The 17,357-nt window shown below is 39.7% G+C and overlaps 1 protein-coding gene across 1 annotated transcript in view; it reads left to right on the plus strand.

The window, feature by feature from the left end:
• The window catches only part of RANBP17 (RAN binding protein 17), a 347,799-nt gene that overhangs the window by 50,031 nt on the left and 280,411 nt on the right, over positions 1-17,357 (plus strand). The gene's annotated exons all lie outside the window — the stretch shown is intronic.

Below are 17,357 nucleotides of genomic sequence, written 5' to 3' on the forward strand. Positions count from 1 at the left end.
TGTTTCTTAGATTATTTATAATGAATGGGGCATAAATTTCTTTGAATGCTTTTTTTGAACCTGCTCCAAAGACCTTTGTTTTCTTTTTCATTTTACTAATGTAATTAGTACATTAATTGATTTTCCTGTTAAACAGGCTTTACATTCCTAGGATGAATCCTACTTGGTTATGATATTGTTCTTTTATATAGTGTTCAATTCAGTTTGCAAAAATTTTATGTTGATGTTCATGAAGGATATTTGTCTTTAGTTTTCTTTTTTTTTTATGATGACTTTGGTTTTGGTAATAGGGTAATACTGGCCTCATAAAATAGAAAATGAGTCAAGAAGTGTTTCTGCCTCCTTTATTTTCTGAAAGAGTCTGTGTAATATTGGTATTATTTCTTTAGAGTTTGATAGAATTCATCAGGGAAGCCAGTGGGCCTGGAAGATTTATCATTATGAATGAGATTTTGTTAATTGATATGGAACTGTTCCTATTTCCTCTTGCACTGGGGATCAAATTTAATTCTTTATGTCTTTCAAGGATGACTCTAATTTTAAATTTACTGGAATAAAGTTATTTCTAATACTCCATTATTATTATTTTAATGTCCATGGGATCTGAAGTGATGTACTTTCTTCCATCCTTATTTTAAAAATTGAGGTACACTTGCCACATACTAGTTTCAGATGTTCCATGTACATCTGTGTACATTCAGTGTTTGTATATATTGGGAAATAATCACCAGAAAAAGTCTAGTTAACATGCCTCACTGTACATGATTACACATTTTTTTGTGTGTGATGAGAACTTTTGGCAAGATCTACTGTTTTAGCAGCTTTCGAATATGCAATACAGTGTTACCATGATATACATTGCGTCCTCATGACATTTATTTTTACAACTGAAAGTTTGTACCTTTTCCCCAACTTCATCCATTTGATAATTTTTGCTTTTTCTCTTTTTCCCTGATAGACTGACTGGATATTTATCAATTTTCTTAATTATTTCCAGAAATCAGCTCTTAGTTTCACTGATTAAAAAAATTTTGTTTATTTTTTATTTCTTGAGTTTTTTGGGAGGAAGATTTCTTATTTTCTACCCTATACTTTTGATTTTACTTCATCTTTTCAAATTTTGGATGGAAGTGTCACATCTTTAATTTTTAGACTTTTTGTGGTTTTCTAATTAAAAACATTTAAAGCTATAAATTCTGGTTTAAGCATTGCTTTAGCTGTATATCATGAATTTTGATCTTTTATTTTCATTATCATTTAGTTAAGATATTTTCTAGTCTCTTATTTCTTTGTTACTTTATGGATTATTAGAAGTATGCTTTTATATTCTAAATAAACTATTTGGGTTTTCCTAGTTATCTTATTGTTCCTGATTTCAAATTTAATTCTATATTGGGCAAAATAATTTTGTATGATTTCAGATATTAAGTTTATTAAGACTTGTTTTATGACAAAGCATATGGTCTATCATGGCAAACATACCATGTACACTTGAAAAGCATATACACTTTACCATAAATGGGTACAGTAGCAGTAAATAGAAATTAAGTCAAGATGATTAATAGTATTATGCAGGTATTCTTTGTTTTCATTTTTGTTTTTGTCTATGTCTTTTATTTACAGAGAAGGAAGTACTAAATCTCCAAATACGATTGTGGAATAGTCAATTGTTTTTAATCACTAAGTCATGTTTGATTCTTTGTGACCCCAGGAAATATAGCCTGGCAGGCTCCTCTGTCTGTGAGATTTCCCAGGCAGGAATACTGAAGTGGGTTGCTATTTCTTTCTCCAGGAATAGTTCATATTACTTTTAACTTTCAATTTTTGCTTCATTTAGACTTTTATTATCTTCTTTACTAATTGATCCTTTTATCCAGTACTGTCTCATGGTTTCTGTTTACATGGGCTATCCTTCACCATCCATTTACTTTCAGTCTGTCTGTGTCTTTATTTTTAGAGTGTGTCTCTTGTAGATGGTGTATTTGTTGTTCTTTGTTCAGTTGGTCAGCCATGTCTGACTGTGACCCCATGGACTGCAGGCTTCCTGGTCCTTCACTGTCTCCCAGACTTTGTTCAAACTCATGTCCATTGAGTCGATGGTGCCATCCAACCACCTCATCCTCTGTCGTCCCCTTCTGCTCCTGCCTCCAATCCCTCCCAGCATCAGTCTTTTCCAATGAGTCAACTCTTCGCATGAGCTGGCCAAAGTACTGGAGTTTCAGCTTTAGCATCATTCCTTCCAAAGAAATCCCAGGGCTGATCTCCTTCAGAATGGACTGGTTGGATCTCCTTGCAGTCCAAGGGACTCTCAAGAGTCTTCTCCAACACCACAGTTCAAAAGCATCAATTCTTTGGCACTCAGTTTTCTTCACAGTCCAACTCTCACATCCATACGTGACCACAGGAAAAACCATAGCCTTGACCAGATGGACCTTTGTTGCCAAAATGGTGTCTCTGCTTTTCAATATGCTGTCTAGGTTTGTCATAACTTTTCTTCCAAGGAGCAAGCATCTTATAATTTCATGGCTGCAGTCACTCACCATCTCCAGTGATTTTGGAGCCCAAGAAAATAAATTCTGTCACCATTTCCGTTTTTTTGCCATGAAGTGGTAGAACCAGATTCCATCTATTTGCCATGAAGTGGTAGAACCAGATACCATGATCTTAGTTTTTCAAATGTTGAGTTTTAAGCCAGCTTTTTCACTCTCCTGTTTCACCTTCATCAAGAGGCTCTTTAGTTCCTCTTTGCTTTCTGCCATTACAGTATAGTTATTCCTTTTAAAAAAAAAGAATCATTTCTGACAATCTCTGTCTTTTGATTTAAATGTTTAGTTCATTTACAGAATGAAGTGGAAGAGGACTGTCACCTCAGTACCATTTAAACTGCTTCTTTAGAATAAAGTTTTTCATACCACACTGGTAGTCTGTATTTAGGCCACAAACCATGGGAGGTCTGACTTGAGGGTTTTCCCCCATCCTGTGACTAATGTGGAAGTCAAGTTAGACAACTTCCTGTTTTGTCTTTCTTTTTCTAGAGGAGGGTTTTTTGTTTCTTTTTTTTAACCCCTCCAGTTCACTTTATCTCTAAGAGTTTAAGAGTTTCTTACTGGAGTCCTCATATTGGGCATATCATAGGCATGGTCCTTCAAATAAGCTCAGGTTCTGTAGTTGTCAGTCTGAATGTCTTTCAGTTTTGGCCTAGACGTCTTTTTTGACCTTTGTGGATTTATGTTTCTCTCTTACCAATTCAGTAATATATTTGGTGCCTTTGTGCAAAGTAGGAAAAAACCAGCTTTTCTTCTACGCAAGTGCAGGACCCTCAGTTTAGTTGAGTTCAGTCACTCAGTCATGTCCGACTCTTGCGACCCCATGGACTGCATGCAGCCAGGCTTCCCTGTTCGTACTGCTGGAGCTTGCTCAAACTCATGTCCATTGAGTTGGTGATGCCACCCAACCAGCTCATCCTTTGTTGTCCTCTACTCCTCCTGCCTTCAATCTTTCCCAGCATCAGGGTCTTTTCTAGTGAGTCAGTTCTTTGCATCAGGTGGCCAAAGTATTGGAGTTTCAGCATCAGCATCAGTCCTTCCAATGAATATTGAGGGCTCATCTCCTTTAGAATGGACTGGTTGGAATTCCTTGCAGTCCAGGGGACTCTAAAGAGTCTTCTCCAACAACACAGTTCAAAAGGACCAGTTCTTTGGAGCTCAGCATTCTTTATGGTCCAACTCTCACATCCATACATGACTACTGGAAAAACCATAGCTTTGACTAGACGGACCTTTGTCAACAAACGAATGTTTCTGCTTTTTAATATGCTGTCTTGGCTGGTCATAGCATTTCTTCAAGGAGCAAGCATCTTTTAATTTCATGGCAGCAGTCACTCACCAGCTCCAGTAATTTTGGAGCCCAAGAAAATGAAGTCTGTCATTGTTTCCATTGTTTCCCCATCTCTTTGCCATGAAGTGAAGGGACCAGATGGATCAAGGGATCAAGTGATGGTATCAAGGCATGACTGGGTGCCATGATCATAGTTTTCTGAATGTTGAGTTTTAAGCCAGATTTTTCACTCAACTCTTTCACTTTCATCAAGAGGCTGTTTAGTTCCTCTTTGCTTTCTGCCATAAGGGTGGTGTCATCTGCATATCTGAGGTTATTGATATTTCTCCCTGAAGTCTTGTGCTTCATTCAGCCCTGCACTTCACTTGATGTTGAATAAGCAGTGTGACAATATGCAGCCTTGATGTACTCTTTCTCAATTTGGAACCAGTCCATTGTTCCATGTCTGGTTCTAACTGTTGCTTCTTAACCTACATACAGATTCCTCAGGAGGCAAGTAAGGTGGTCTGGTATTCCCATCTTTTTAAGCATTTTCCACAGCTGTTGTGATCCACACAGTCAAAGATTTTGGGGTATTCAGTAAAGCAGGAGCAGAAGCATTTCTGTAACTGTCTTGGTTTTTCTATGATCTAACAGACGTTGGCAATTTGATCTCTGGTTCCTCTGCCTTTCTAAATCCAGCTTAAATATCTGCAAGTTCTCAGTTCACGAACTATTAAAGCCTGGTTTGGAGAATTTTGAATTACTTTACTAGCATGTGAGATGAGTGCAATTGTGTAGTAGTTTGAGCATTCTGTGGCTTTGCCTTTCTTTGGAATTGGAATGAATACTGACTTTTTCCAGTCCTGGCCACTGCTGAGTTTTCCTAATTTGCTGGCATATTGAGTGCAGCCCTTTAACGGCATCATCTTTTAGGATTTGAAATAGCTCAGCTGGAATCCATCACCTCCACTAGCTTTGTTTGTAGTGATGCTTCCTAAGGACCACTTGACTTCACACTCCAGGATGTCTGGCTCTAGGTGAGTGACCACATGAACACACCCTCTTCTGTGTCTTGTTGCCACCTCTTCTTAATATCTTCTGCTTCTGTTAGGTCCATACCATTTCTGTCTTTTATTGTGCCTATGTTTGCATGAAATGTTCCCTTGATATCTCTAATTTTCTTTTTTTTTTTTTTTTAATTTTTTTTAAATTTTTTTTAATTTTAAAATCTTTAATTCTTACTAATTTTCTTTTCTTTTTGTTTTAAATGTCCTCCTTCGTGATAGTGCTTTATTTTTTAATATAAATTTATTTATTTTAATTAGAAGCTAATTCCTTTATAATATTATAGTGGATTTTGCCATACATTGACATGAATCAGCCATGGGTGTACATGTGTTTCCCATCCTAAACCCCCCTCCCACCTCCCTCCCCCATCCCATCCCTCTGGGATGGGTCATCCCAGTGCACCAGCCCCGAGCACCCTGTCTCATGAATCGAACCTGGACTGGCGATCTCTTTCACATATGATAATGTACATGTTTCAATGCCATTCTCCCAAATCATTCCACCCTTGCCCTCTCCCACAGAGTCCATTACCACATTTCTAAATTCCATATATATGCGTTAGTGTACTGATTTTTTGGTGTTTTTCTTTCTGGCTTACTTCACTCTGTATAATAGGCTCCAGTTTCATCCACCTCATTAGAACTGATTCAGATGTATTCCTTAATATTCCATTGTGTGTATGTACCACAGCTTTCTTCTCCATTCGTCTGCTGATGGACATCTAGGCTGCTTCCATGTCCTGGCTATTATAAACAGTGTTGCGATGAACATTGTGGTACACGTGTCTCTTTCAGTTCTGGTTTCCTCTGTGTGCATGCCCAGCAGTGGGATTGCTGGGTCATATGGCAGTTCTATTTCCAGTTTTTTTAAGGAATCTCTGCACTGTTCTCCATAGTGGCTATACTAGTTTGCATTCCTTGTAAGAGGGTTCCCTTTTCTCCACACCCTCTCCAGCATTTATTGCTTGTAGACTTTTGGATAGCAGCCATTCTGACTGGCATGAAATGGTACTTCATTTAGTTTTGATTTGCATTTCTCTGATAATGAGTGATGTTGAGCATCTTTTCTTTTCATGTGTTTGTTAGCCATCTGTATGTCTTTGGAGAAATGTCTATTTAGTTCTTTGGCCCATTTTTTTGATTGGGTCATTTATTTTTCTGGAATTGAGCTGCAGGAGTTGCTTGTATATTTTTGAGATTAATTCTTCGTCAGTTGCTTCGTTTGCTATTATTTTCTCCCATTCTGAAGGCTGTCTTTTCACCTTGCTTATAGTTTCCTTTGTTGTGCAAAAGCTTTTAAGTTTAATTAGGTCCCATTTGTTTATTGTTGCATTTATTTCCATTACTCTGGGAAGTAGGTCATAGAGGATCCTGCTGTGATTTATGTCAGAGAGTGTTTTGCCTATGCTTTCCTTTACGAGTTTTATAGTATCTGATCTTACATTTAGATCTTTAATCCATTTTGAGTTTGTTTTGGTATATGGTGTTAGAAAGTGTTCTAGTTTCATTCTTTTATGAGTGGTTGACCAGTTTTCCCAGCACCACTTGTTAAAGAGATTGTCTTTTCTCCGTTGTCTATTCTTGCCTCCTTTGTCAAAGATAAGGTGTCCATAGGTGTGTGTGGATTTATTTCTGGGCTTTCTGCTTTGTTCCATTGATCTATACTTCTGTCTTTGTGCCAGTACCATACTGTCTTGATGACTGTAGCTTTGTAGTAGAGCCTGAGGTCAGGCAGGTTGATTCCTTCAGTTCCATTTTTCTTTCTCAAGATTACTTTGACCATTCGAGGTTTTTTGTATTTCCAGACAAATTGTGAAATTATTTGTTCTAGTTCTATGAAAAATACCGTTGGTAGCCTGATAGGGATTGCATTGAATGTATAGATTGCTTTGGGTAGTATACTCATTTTCACTATTTTGATTCTTCCAATACATGAACATGGTATATTTATCTATTTGTGTCCTCTTTGGTTTCTTTCATCAGTGTTTCAGAGTTTTCTATATATAGGTCTTTTGTTTCTTTAGGTAGATATATTCCTAAGTATTTTATTCTTTTCATTGCAATGGTGAATAGAATTGTTTCTTTAATTTCTCTTTCAGTTTTCTCAGTTAGTGTATAGGAATGCAAGAGATTTCTGTGTGTTAATTTTATATCCTGCAACTTGACTATATTCATTGATTAGCTCTGATAATTTTCTGGTGGAATATTTAGGGTTTTCTGTGTAGAGGGTCATGTCATCTGCAAACAGTGAGAGTTTTACTTCTTCCTTTCCAATCTGGATTCTTTTCTTTTTCTGCTCTGATTGCTGTGGCCACAACTTCCAAAACTATATTGAATAGCAGTGGTGAGAGTGGGCTCCCTTGTCTTGTTCCTGACTTCAGGGGAAATGCTTTCAAATTTTCACCATTGAGGATAATGTTTGTTGTGGGGTTGTCATATATAGCTTTTATTATGTTGAGGTATGTTCCTTCTATTCCTACTTTCTGGAGGTTTTTACCATAAGTGGATGTTGAATTTTGTCAAAGGCTTTCTCTGCATCTGTTGAGATAATCATATGTTTTTTTTATCTTTCAATTTGTTAATGTGGTGTATTACGTTGATTGATTTGCAAATATTGAAGAATCCTTGCATCCCTAGGATAAAGCCCACTTGGACATGATGTATGATCTTTTTAATATGTTGTTGGATTCTGTTTGCTAGAATTTTGTTAAGGATTTTTGCATCTATGTTCATTAGTGATATAGGCATGTAGTTTTCTTTTTTTGTGGCATCTTTGTCAGGTATTGGTATTAGGGTGATGGTGGCCTCATAGAATGAGTTTGGAAGTTTACCTTCCTCTGCAATTTTCTGGAAGAGTTTGAGTAGAATAGGTGTTAGCTCTTCTCTAAATTTTTGGTAGAATTCAGCTGTGAAGCCATCTGGTCCTGGGCTTTTGTTTGTTGGAAGATTTCTGATTACAGTATCAATTTCCATGCTTGTGATGGGTCTGTTAAGATTTTCTATTTCTTCCTGGTTCAGTTTTGGAAAGTTGTACTTTTCTAAGAATTTGTCCATTTCTTCCAAGTTGTCCGTTTTATTGGTATAAAGTTGCTGATAGTAGTCTCTTATGATCCTTTGTATTTCTGTGTTGTCTGTTGTGATTTCTCCACTTTCATTTCTAATTTTGTTGATTTGATTCTTCTCCCTTTGTTTCTTGATGAGTCTGGCTAATGGTTTGTCAATTTTATTTAACTTCACAAAGAATCAGCTTTTGGCCTTGTTGATTTTTGCTATGGTCTCTTTTGTTTCTTTTGCATTTATATCTGCCCTAATTTTTAAGATTTCTTTCCTTCTACTAACCCTGGGGTTCTTCATTTCTTCTTTTACTAATTGCTTTAGGTGTAGAGTTAGGTTATTTATTTGACTTTTTTCTTGTTTCTTGAGGTAAGCCTGTATTGCTATGAACCTTCCCCCTTAGCACTGCTTTTACAGTGTCCCATAGGTTTTCAGTTGTTGTGTTTTCATTTTCATTTGTTTCTATGCATATTTTGATTTCTTATGTGATTTCTTGGTTATTCAGCAGCATGTTGTTCAGCCTCCATATGTTGGAATTTTTAATAGTTTTTCTCCTGTTCAGTTCAATTTAGTTCAGTTGCTCAGTCGTGTCCAACTCTTTGAGACCCCATGAATCATAGCACGCCAGGCCTCCCTGTCCATCAGCAACTCCTGGAGTCTACCCAAATTCACGTCCATGGAGTCAGTAATGCCGTCCAGCCATCTCATCTTCTGTTGTCCCCTTCTCCTCCTGCCCCTAATCCCTCTCAGCATCAGAGTCTTTTCCAATGAGTCAACTCTTTGCATGAGGTGGCCAAAGTATTGGAGTTTCAGCTTTAGCATCAGTCCTTCCATTGAACATCTAGGACTGATCTCCTTTAGGATGGACTGGTTGGACCTCCTGGCAGTCCAAGGGACTCTCAAGAGTCTTCTCCAACACCACAGTTCAAAAGCATCAATTCTTCGGTGCTCAGCTTTCTTCACAGTCCAACTCTCACATCCACACACAACCACTGGAAAAACCATAGCCTCGACTAGATGGTCCTTTGTTGTCCAAGTAATATCTCTGCTTTTTCATATGCTATCTAGGTTGGTCATAACTTTTCTTCCAAGGAGTAAGCGTCTTTTAATTTCACGGCTGCAGTCACCATCTGCAGTGATTTTGGAGCCCCCAAAAATAAAGTCTGACACTGTTTCCACTGTTTCCCCATCTATTTCCCATGAAGTGATGGGACCAGATGCCATGATCTTCGTTTTCTGAATGTTGAGCTTTAAGCCAACTTTTTCACTCTCCACTTTCACTTTCATCAAGAGGCTTTTTAGTTCCTCTTCACTTTCTGCCATAAGGGTGGTGTCATCTGCATATCTGAGGTGATTGATATTTCTCCCAGCAATCTTGATTCCAGCCTGTGTTTCTTCCAGTCCAGCTTTTCTCATGATGTACTCTGCATATAAGTTAAATAAGCAGGGTGACAATATACAGCCTTGATGTACTCCTTTTCCAATTTGGAACCAGTTGTTCCATGTCCAGTTCTAACTGTTGCTTCCTGACCTCCATATAGGTTTCTCAAGAGGCAAGTCAGGTGGTCTGGTATTCCCATCTCTTTCAGAATTTTCCATAGTTTATTTTGATCCACACAGTCAAAGTCAAAGGCTTTGGCATAGTCAATAAAGTAGAAATAGATATTTCTCTGGAACTCTCTTGCTTTTTTGATGATCCAGCAGCTGTTGGCAATTTGATCTCTGGTTCCTCTGCCTTTTCTAAAACCAGCTTGAACATCTGGAATTTTCTCCTGTAGACATCTAATCTTACTGCACTGTGGTCAGAAAAGATGCTTGGAATGATTTCAGTTTTCTTTGAATTTACGGAGGCTAGACTTATGGCCCCCGATGTGATCTATCCTGGAGAAGGTTCCATGTGCACTTGAGAAAAAGGTGAAATTCATTGTTTTGGGTTGAAATGTCCTATAGATATCAATTAGGTCTAACTGGTCTATTGTATCATTTAAAGTTTGTGTTTCCTTGTTAAATTTCTGTTTAGTTTATCTATCCATAGGTGTGAGTGGGATATTAAAGTCTCCCACTATTATTGTGTTATTGTTAATTTCCCCTTTCATACTTGTTAGCATTTACCTTACATATTGCGGTGCTCCTATGTTGGGTGCATATATATTTATGATGGTTATATCTTCTTCTTGGATTTATCCTGTGATCATTATGTAGTGTCTTTCTTTGTCTCTTTTCACAGCCTTTATTTTAAAGTCTATTTTATCTGATATGAGTGTTGCTACTCCTTCTTTCTTTTAGTCTCTTTGTGTGGAGTATCTTTTTCCAGCCCTTCACTTTCAGTCTCTCTGTGTCCCTTGTTTTGAGGTGGGTCTCTTGTAGACAACGTATATAGGGGTCTTGTTTTTTTTATCCATTCAGCCAGTGTTTGTCTTTTGGTTGGGGCATTCAACCTGTTTACATTTAAGGTAATTATTGATAAGTTCCTTGGACTGCTATTAGATGCAACTAGTCCATCCTAAAGCAGATCAGTCCTGGGTGTTCATTGGAAGGACTGATGCTGAGGCTGAAATTCCAATACTTTGGCAACCTCATGCGAAGAGTTGACTCATTGGAAAAGACCCTGATGCTGGGAGTGATTAGGGGCAGGAGGAGAAGGGGACAACAGAGGATGAGATGGCTGGATGGCATCACTGACTTGATGCACATGAGTTTGAGTGAACTCCAGGAGTTGGTGATGGACAGGGAGGCCTGGCATGCTGCGATTCATGGGGTCACAAAGAGTCGGACATGACTGAGCGACTGAACTGACTGACTGATGATCCTGTTGCCATTACTTTGTTGTTTTGGGTTCAAGTTTATACACCCTTTCTGTGTTTCCTGTCTAGAGAAGATCCTTTAGCATTTGTTGGAGAGCTGGTTTGGTGTTGCTGAATTCTCTCAGCTTTTGCTTGTCTGTAAAGCTTTTGATTTCTCCTTCATATTTGAATGAGATCCTTACTGGGTACAGTAATCTGGGCTGTAGGTTTTTCTATTTCATCACTTTAAGTATGTCCTGCCATTCCCTTCTGGCCTGAAGAGTTTCTATTGAAAGATAGCTGTTCGTTATGGGAATCCCCTTGTGTGTTATTTGTTGTTTTTCTCTTGCTGCTTTTAATGTTTGTTCTTTGTGTTTGATCTTTGTTAATTTGATTAATATGTATCTTGGCGTGTTTTGCCTTGGGTTTATCCTGTTTGGAACTCTCTGGATTTCCTGGACTTGGACAACTATTTCCTTCCGCACTATCTCTTAAAGTATTGTCTCATGGACTTTCTTTTTGTCCTCTTCTTCTGGGACTCCTATGATTCAAATGTTGGGGCATTTAACATTGTCCCAGAGGTCTCTGAGGTTGTCCTCATTTCTTTTAATTCTTTTTTCTTTTTTTCCTCTCTGCCTTATTTATTTCTAACCTTCCATCTTCTACCTCACTTATCCTATCTTCTGCCTCCGTTATTCTACTGTTGGTTCCCTCCAGAGTGTTTTTGATCTCATTTATTACATTATTCATTATATATCGACTCCTTTTTAATTCTTCTAGGTCCTTGTTAAACATTTCTTGCATCTTTTCAATCCTTGTCTCCAGGCTATTTATCTGTAACTCCAGTTTGCTTTCAAGATTTTGGATCATTTTCACTATCATTATTTTGAATTCTTAATCTCTTCCTCTTTTGTTTGGTTTGGTGGGCATTTGTCCTGTTCTTTATCTGCTGAGTATTTCTCTGCCTTTTCATCTTGTTTATATTGCTGTGTTTGGGGTGGCCTTTCCATATTCTGGCAGTTTGTGGTTCCTCTTTATTGTGGAGGTTCCTCTCTGTGGGTGGAGTTGGATGGGTGGCTTATGAAGGTTTCCTGGTTAGGGAAGCTTGTGTTGGTGTTCTGGTGGGTGGAGCTGGATTTCTTCTCTCTGGAGTGCAATGAAGTGTCCAGTAGTGAGTATTGAGATGTCAGTGGGTTTGGTGTGACTTTGAACAGCCTGTATATTGAAGCTCAGGGCTATGTTCCTGCTTTGCTGGAGAATTTGCATGGTATGTCTTGCTCTGGAACTTGTTGGCTGTTGGGTGGTGCTTGGTTTCAGTGTAGGTATGGAGGCTTTTGATGAGCTCCTATCAATGAATGTTCCCTGGAGTCAGGAGTTCTCTGGTGTTCTCAGGTTTTAGACTTAAGCCTCCTGCCTCTGGTTTTCAGTCTTATTCTTACAGTAGCCTCAAGACTTCCATCTATACAGCACCCATGATAAAACATCTAGGTTAATAATGAAAAGTTTCTCCACAGTGAGGGAAACCAGAGAGGTTCACAGAGTTAAATGGAGAAGAGAAGAGGGAGGAGGGAGATAGAGGTGACCAGGAGGAAAAGAGGGGGAATCAAAAGAGGAACGAGCAAGCTAGCCAGTAATCACCGAGTTATACAGAGGAGAGAAGAGGGAGGAAGGAGACAGAGGTGGCCAGGATAAAGGGAGGAATCAAAAGGAGAGAGACAGATCCAGCCAGTAAATCAGTTCCCTAAGTGTTCTTCACCATCCGGAATACACAGAGAGATTCACAGAGTTGGGTAGAGAAGAGAAGAGGGAGGGAGGAGATAGAGGCGACCTGGTGGAGAAAAAGGAGAGTCCAAAGAGGGAGAGAGCAGTCAGGCCAGTAATCTCACTCCCAGGTAAAAATGAGTACTGAAGATTGGGTTCTTAAAGGTACAAAATTGATAACAAATACCAAAAAGCAAAGATTAAAAATCTAGAGTAAACGTTAGAGTCTCAAAAATACAATATTAAAAAAATGAAACAAAGTCACAAAAATTATAAAAAATATATATAAAGTTTGCTTTAAAAATAGGGAATTTTTTTTTGCAGGGTAATAGTAGGTTATAAAAATGAAAATTAGAGGAGTAATAGAGGACTTAAAATTTTTTCAAAATTTGAAAAGTGATAATAGTAAAAATATGTTTAGGAGTTTCTCTGGAGCCACTGCCAACAGTGTGGGGTCAGTTCATTTTCAGATCGTTCCTTGATCCGACTTATGCTTCTTCTCAGGATCTGTAGGCCCCTTCCTATGTAGTCGGTGCTAACTACAGAGTTTTAATTGTTGCATCTGTCATTTCCAAAGTGGTTCCCTCTGTTTATTTTAGCTTCTTCTGTTTGCTGGCCTCTTCAGTGTCTAATTTCCACCCTGACACAAGGGGGCGGTGGTGGTCACTTTTCTAGGCTCACTTGTTCAGTCTTCTGTGGGGAGGGAAGAACACTGCAAACATGTATCACTGGCATGTGTGGGGAGTGCTCACAGTGTTTCAGCCGCACTGGGTTTGCCCTCGCTCATGACGTGTGTGCTTTCATGGTCTACACTTCTCAGGCTCTAGGTTGCTCTGCCGGGAACTGTCTGAGGCAGACCCTGAGTTGTATGCACTTCTCAGGTCTAAGTCGCTCAGGTTCAGGTTCTTGGGTACTCCACAAAGGTGCAGACTCAGTTGGGCCTGCGTTTTGTGCCCTTCCCAGGTCCGAGCAGCTCAGGTGACCAGGTGGTTGGCGAGCGCAGGCACCCCCAGGTCGAGGGGTGTGTCTTATTGCCTCCCCAGTCCCAGCCGCTTGGTTTTCTGGGTGTACAATGGGTGCACCTTCTCAGGTGTGCTGTGTGTCTCTTCTGGGGGCCTGATCCCTGGCTGTGACACTCCTGGCGGATGTCAACCATCTAGAATCCCAAGAAGTGTTGGTTAGCAACGACGCCTGCTTGCAGTTTGGTAGAAGATGCCTCTCTGGGGCCGCGATTGCCCCTTTCGGGCTCTGGCTGCCCCTGCCTGCCTGTCTCCGGTTGGGGATGGGCCGGTCCACAGCTGCTAACTCTGCTCAGTCCTTCGTTCTGTGAGCGGGCCTGGCAGTGTCTTAGGTTAGGGCTTTTCGCTGGATAGTTCTCTCTTTCTTCTCTCTCTCTCTCTCTGGAGATCCCACAGTCTGGGTTGGTATCTCACGTTAGTTCCCTCAGGTAGCCGTCAGGACATTCAGGCCCTGTTCTTACCCTAAGCAATGCAGCCTGCTCCTCCCTGTCCAGCCCCATCTCACCCCCACCCCCACCTCCCCCCCACGCCCCACTTGCTAGTGGTGGATGCGAGCCGCTGGGCTGCTTCTCTGCTGGCAGTTGCCTTTAGGCACGTAATCTGTGGGTTTCAATTATTTATTTATTTATTTTTCTGGTTATGTTGCCCTCTGGGATTCCAAGACTTGCACAGACCTACCAGTGAGAGTGTTTGCTAGTGTTTGGAAACTTTTTTCTTTTTTAAGACTCCCTTCCCAGGACGGATCTCTGTCCCTACCTCTTTTGTCTCTTTTTATCGTTTATATTGTGTCCTACCTCCTTTCGAAGACAATGGACTGTCTTTCTGGGTGCCTGATGTCCTCTCCCAGCATTCAGAAGTTGTTTTGTGGAATTTGCTCAGCGTTCAAATGTTCTTTCGATGAATTTGTGGGGGAGAAAGTGGTCTGCCTGTCCTATTCCTCTGCCATCTTAGGACCGTCCCTCTAATTTTCTTGAAAAGATCTCTAGTCTTTCCCATTCTATTGTTTTCTGTTTCTTTGCACTGATCACCAAGGAAGGCTTTCTTATCTTTCCTTGCTAGTTTGGAACTCTGAATTCAGATGGTTAAATTTCTCCTTTGCCTTTTGCTTCTCTTCTTTTCTCAACTATTTGTGAGGCCTCCTCTGATAACCATTTTGCCTTTTTGCCTTTCTTTTTCTTGGTAATGGTCTTGGATCACTGCTCCTGTGCAATGTCACAAGCCTCTGTTCATGGTTCTTCAGGCACTCTATCTATCTTAATAGATATCACTTAATCCCTTGACTCTACTGTCACTTCCACCGTATAATCTTACGGGATTTGATTTAGGTCATACCTGAATGGTCTAGTGGTTTTCCCTATTTTCTTCAATTTACGTCTGAATTTGGCAATAAGGAGTTCATAATCTGAGCCACAATCAGCTCCTGGTTTTGTTTTTACTGACTGTATAGAGCTTCTTCATCTTTGCCTACAAAAAATATACTCAGTCTGATTTTGGTATTGACCATCTGGTGATGTCCATGTGTAGAGTCATCTCTTGTATTGTTCAAAGAGTGTGTCTGCTATGACCAATGCATTTTCTTGGTAAAACTCTGTTAACCTTTGCCGTGCTTCGTTTTGTACTGAAAGACCAAGCTTGCCTATTACTCCAGGTATCTCTGCACTTCCTACATTTGGATTCCAGTCCCCCATGATGAAAAGAACATCTTTTTTGGGTGTTCTGGAACATCTTGTAGGTCATCATAGAACCATTCAACTTCAACTTCTTCGACATTAGTGGTTGGGGCATAGACTTGGATTACTGTGATACTGAATGCTTTGCCTTGGAAACAGAGATCATTCTGTCATTTTTGAGATTGCACCCATGTACTGCATTTTGGACTCTTTTATTGACTATGAGGGCTACTCCATTTCTTTTAAGGGATTCTTGCCCACAGTAGTAGGCATAATGGTTATCTGAATTAAATTCGCCCATTCCAGTCCATTTTAGTTCACTGATTCCTAAAATGTTCATGGTCATTCTTGCCATCTACTGTTTGAGCACTTTGAATTTACCTTTATTCATGAACCAAACATTCCAGGTTCCCATGCAATAAATATTGGTCTTATGGCATCAGACTTTACTTCCATCACCAGTCACAGTCACAACTGGGAGTTGTTTTCACTTTGGCTCCGTCTCTTCATTCTTTCTGGAGTAATTTTTTTATTCTTCTCTGGTAGCATATTGTACAGCTACCTACCTGGGGAGTTCATCTTTCAGTGGCGTATCTTTTCGACTTTCATACTGTTCATGGGATTCTCAAGGCTAGAGTACTTGAGTGGTTTGCCGTTCCCTTCTCTAGCAGCCTAGTATGGTGAATAGAGTACAGGTTGGATTTCAGACCCTGCTTGTCCCTTCAGGTAGGTATCTGTTTTTAGATATATGATTGCCCTGTAATCCTGTATTACAGTGGTTGTTGTTGTTTTTTTTTTTTTTGGCCTGATCATAGTGGCAGCCTTATATTGTTTCAGATTTGTTTTTTTACATTAATTCAGATTATGTTATAATTTGGTTCATGTTTATCCACCTGTGTATGAAATCACATTTTTGGTTTTGGTTTTATATCACAATTAGTGTTTAGTTCTTTCAAAGTAAAGAACTGATAGTAACTTTCACTTCAGTTTGGTAAACTGCATGCTCTGAAAGGCCTTTGTTTTGAACTGCAGTCAAATCCTGCATTGTTTGGCTTGATAGAAGTTCAGGAAAAATCTGCGGTTCTTTCTCCTCCAGTCTTCTACACTTCGTGTCTCTGTTCCTCCTTCTCTGATTATCCCATCTCAGAAGATGAACGTTAAGCAGAATGAACTAGTGGGTAGCAAATAATCAGTGGTTAAATTGGTGACAGAGCTTTAGGCTAGTGACAAAGTCAGTGTACTGCACTTGGGATTCTTATATTAAGTTGGAACCTTGAATAGTGATATAGTACTCTGAAACTGGTAGATCCCTTTGGCTTCCAGCTGAAAAGTAGATTAAAAATTTCTCTAAAGAATAGCAAAATTTAGGGCCTTGAGAATACTGCAGATTAAGAGCAAAGAACTGTTCATGATTTTAAAAGCAATGAGCAGACAAATAAGAAAACAAGGTAACTTGACTGATTACTAACAAAAACAATGAATTGTTTATTTGATTTAGATCTCCTCAAGAACTTAGTGGAAAGGCAATGGCACCCCACTGCAGTACTCTTGCCTGGAAAATCCCATGGACAGCGGAGCCTGGTAGGCTGCAGTCCATGGGGTCGCGAAGAGTTGGACACAACTGAGCGACTTCACTTTCACTTTTCAGTTTCATGATTGGAGAAGGAAATGGCAACCCACTCCAGTGTTCTTGCCTGGAGAATCCCAGGGACCGGGGAGCCTGGTGGGCTGCCGTCTATGGGGTCGCACAGAGTCGGACACGACTGATGCAACTTGGCAGCAGTACCAGTAGCAGCAAGGACTTAGGGCTTCCCTGGTGACTCAAAAATTTAAAAATCCACCTGCAATGCAGGAGACCTGAGTTTGATCCCTGGATTGGGAAGATCCCCTGGAGAAGGGAATAGCTAACTACCTACTCCAGTATAATAAGACACATTTCATGGTTTTAAAAAAAATTGGCCAAGGAGAACAAAGCTAGAGGCATCATGCTTCTTGCTCCTGAGCTGTATTATAGAGCTATAGTGATCAAAGCAGTATGGCCTTAGCATGGAAACAGATACATAGATCAGTGGAATAGTATATAAAGGCTGGAAGTAAATGCATGTTCACACAATCATTTAATATATGATGTCAGGCTAAGAATATACAGTGGGGAAAGGACAGTCTCTTCAATAAGTGGTGTTG

The sequence above is a fragment of the Budorcas taxicolor genome, chromosome 20, assembly GCF_023091745.1.
Source record: "Budorcas taxicolor isolate Tak-1 chromosome 20, Takin1.1, whole genome shotgun sequence".
Taxonomy (NCBI): Eukaryota; Metazoa; Chordata; class Mammalia; order Artiodactyla; family Bovidae; genus Budorcas; species Budorcas taxicolor.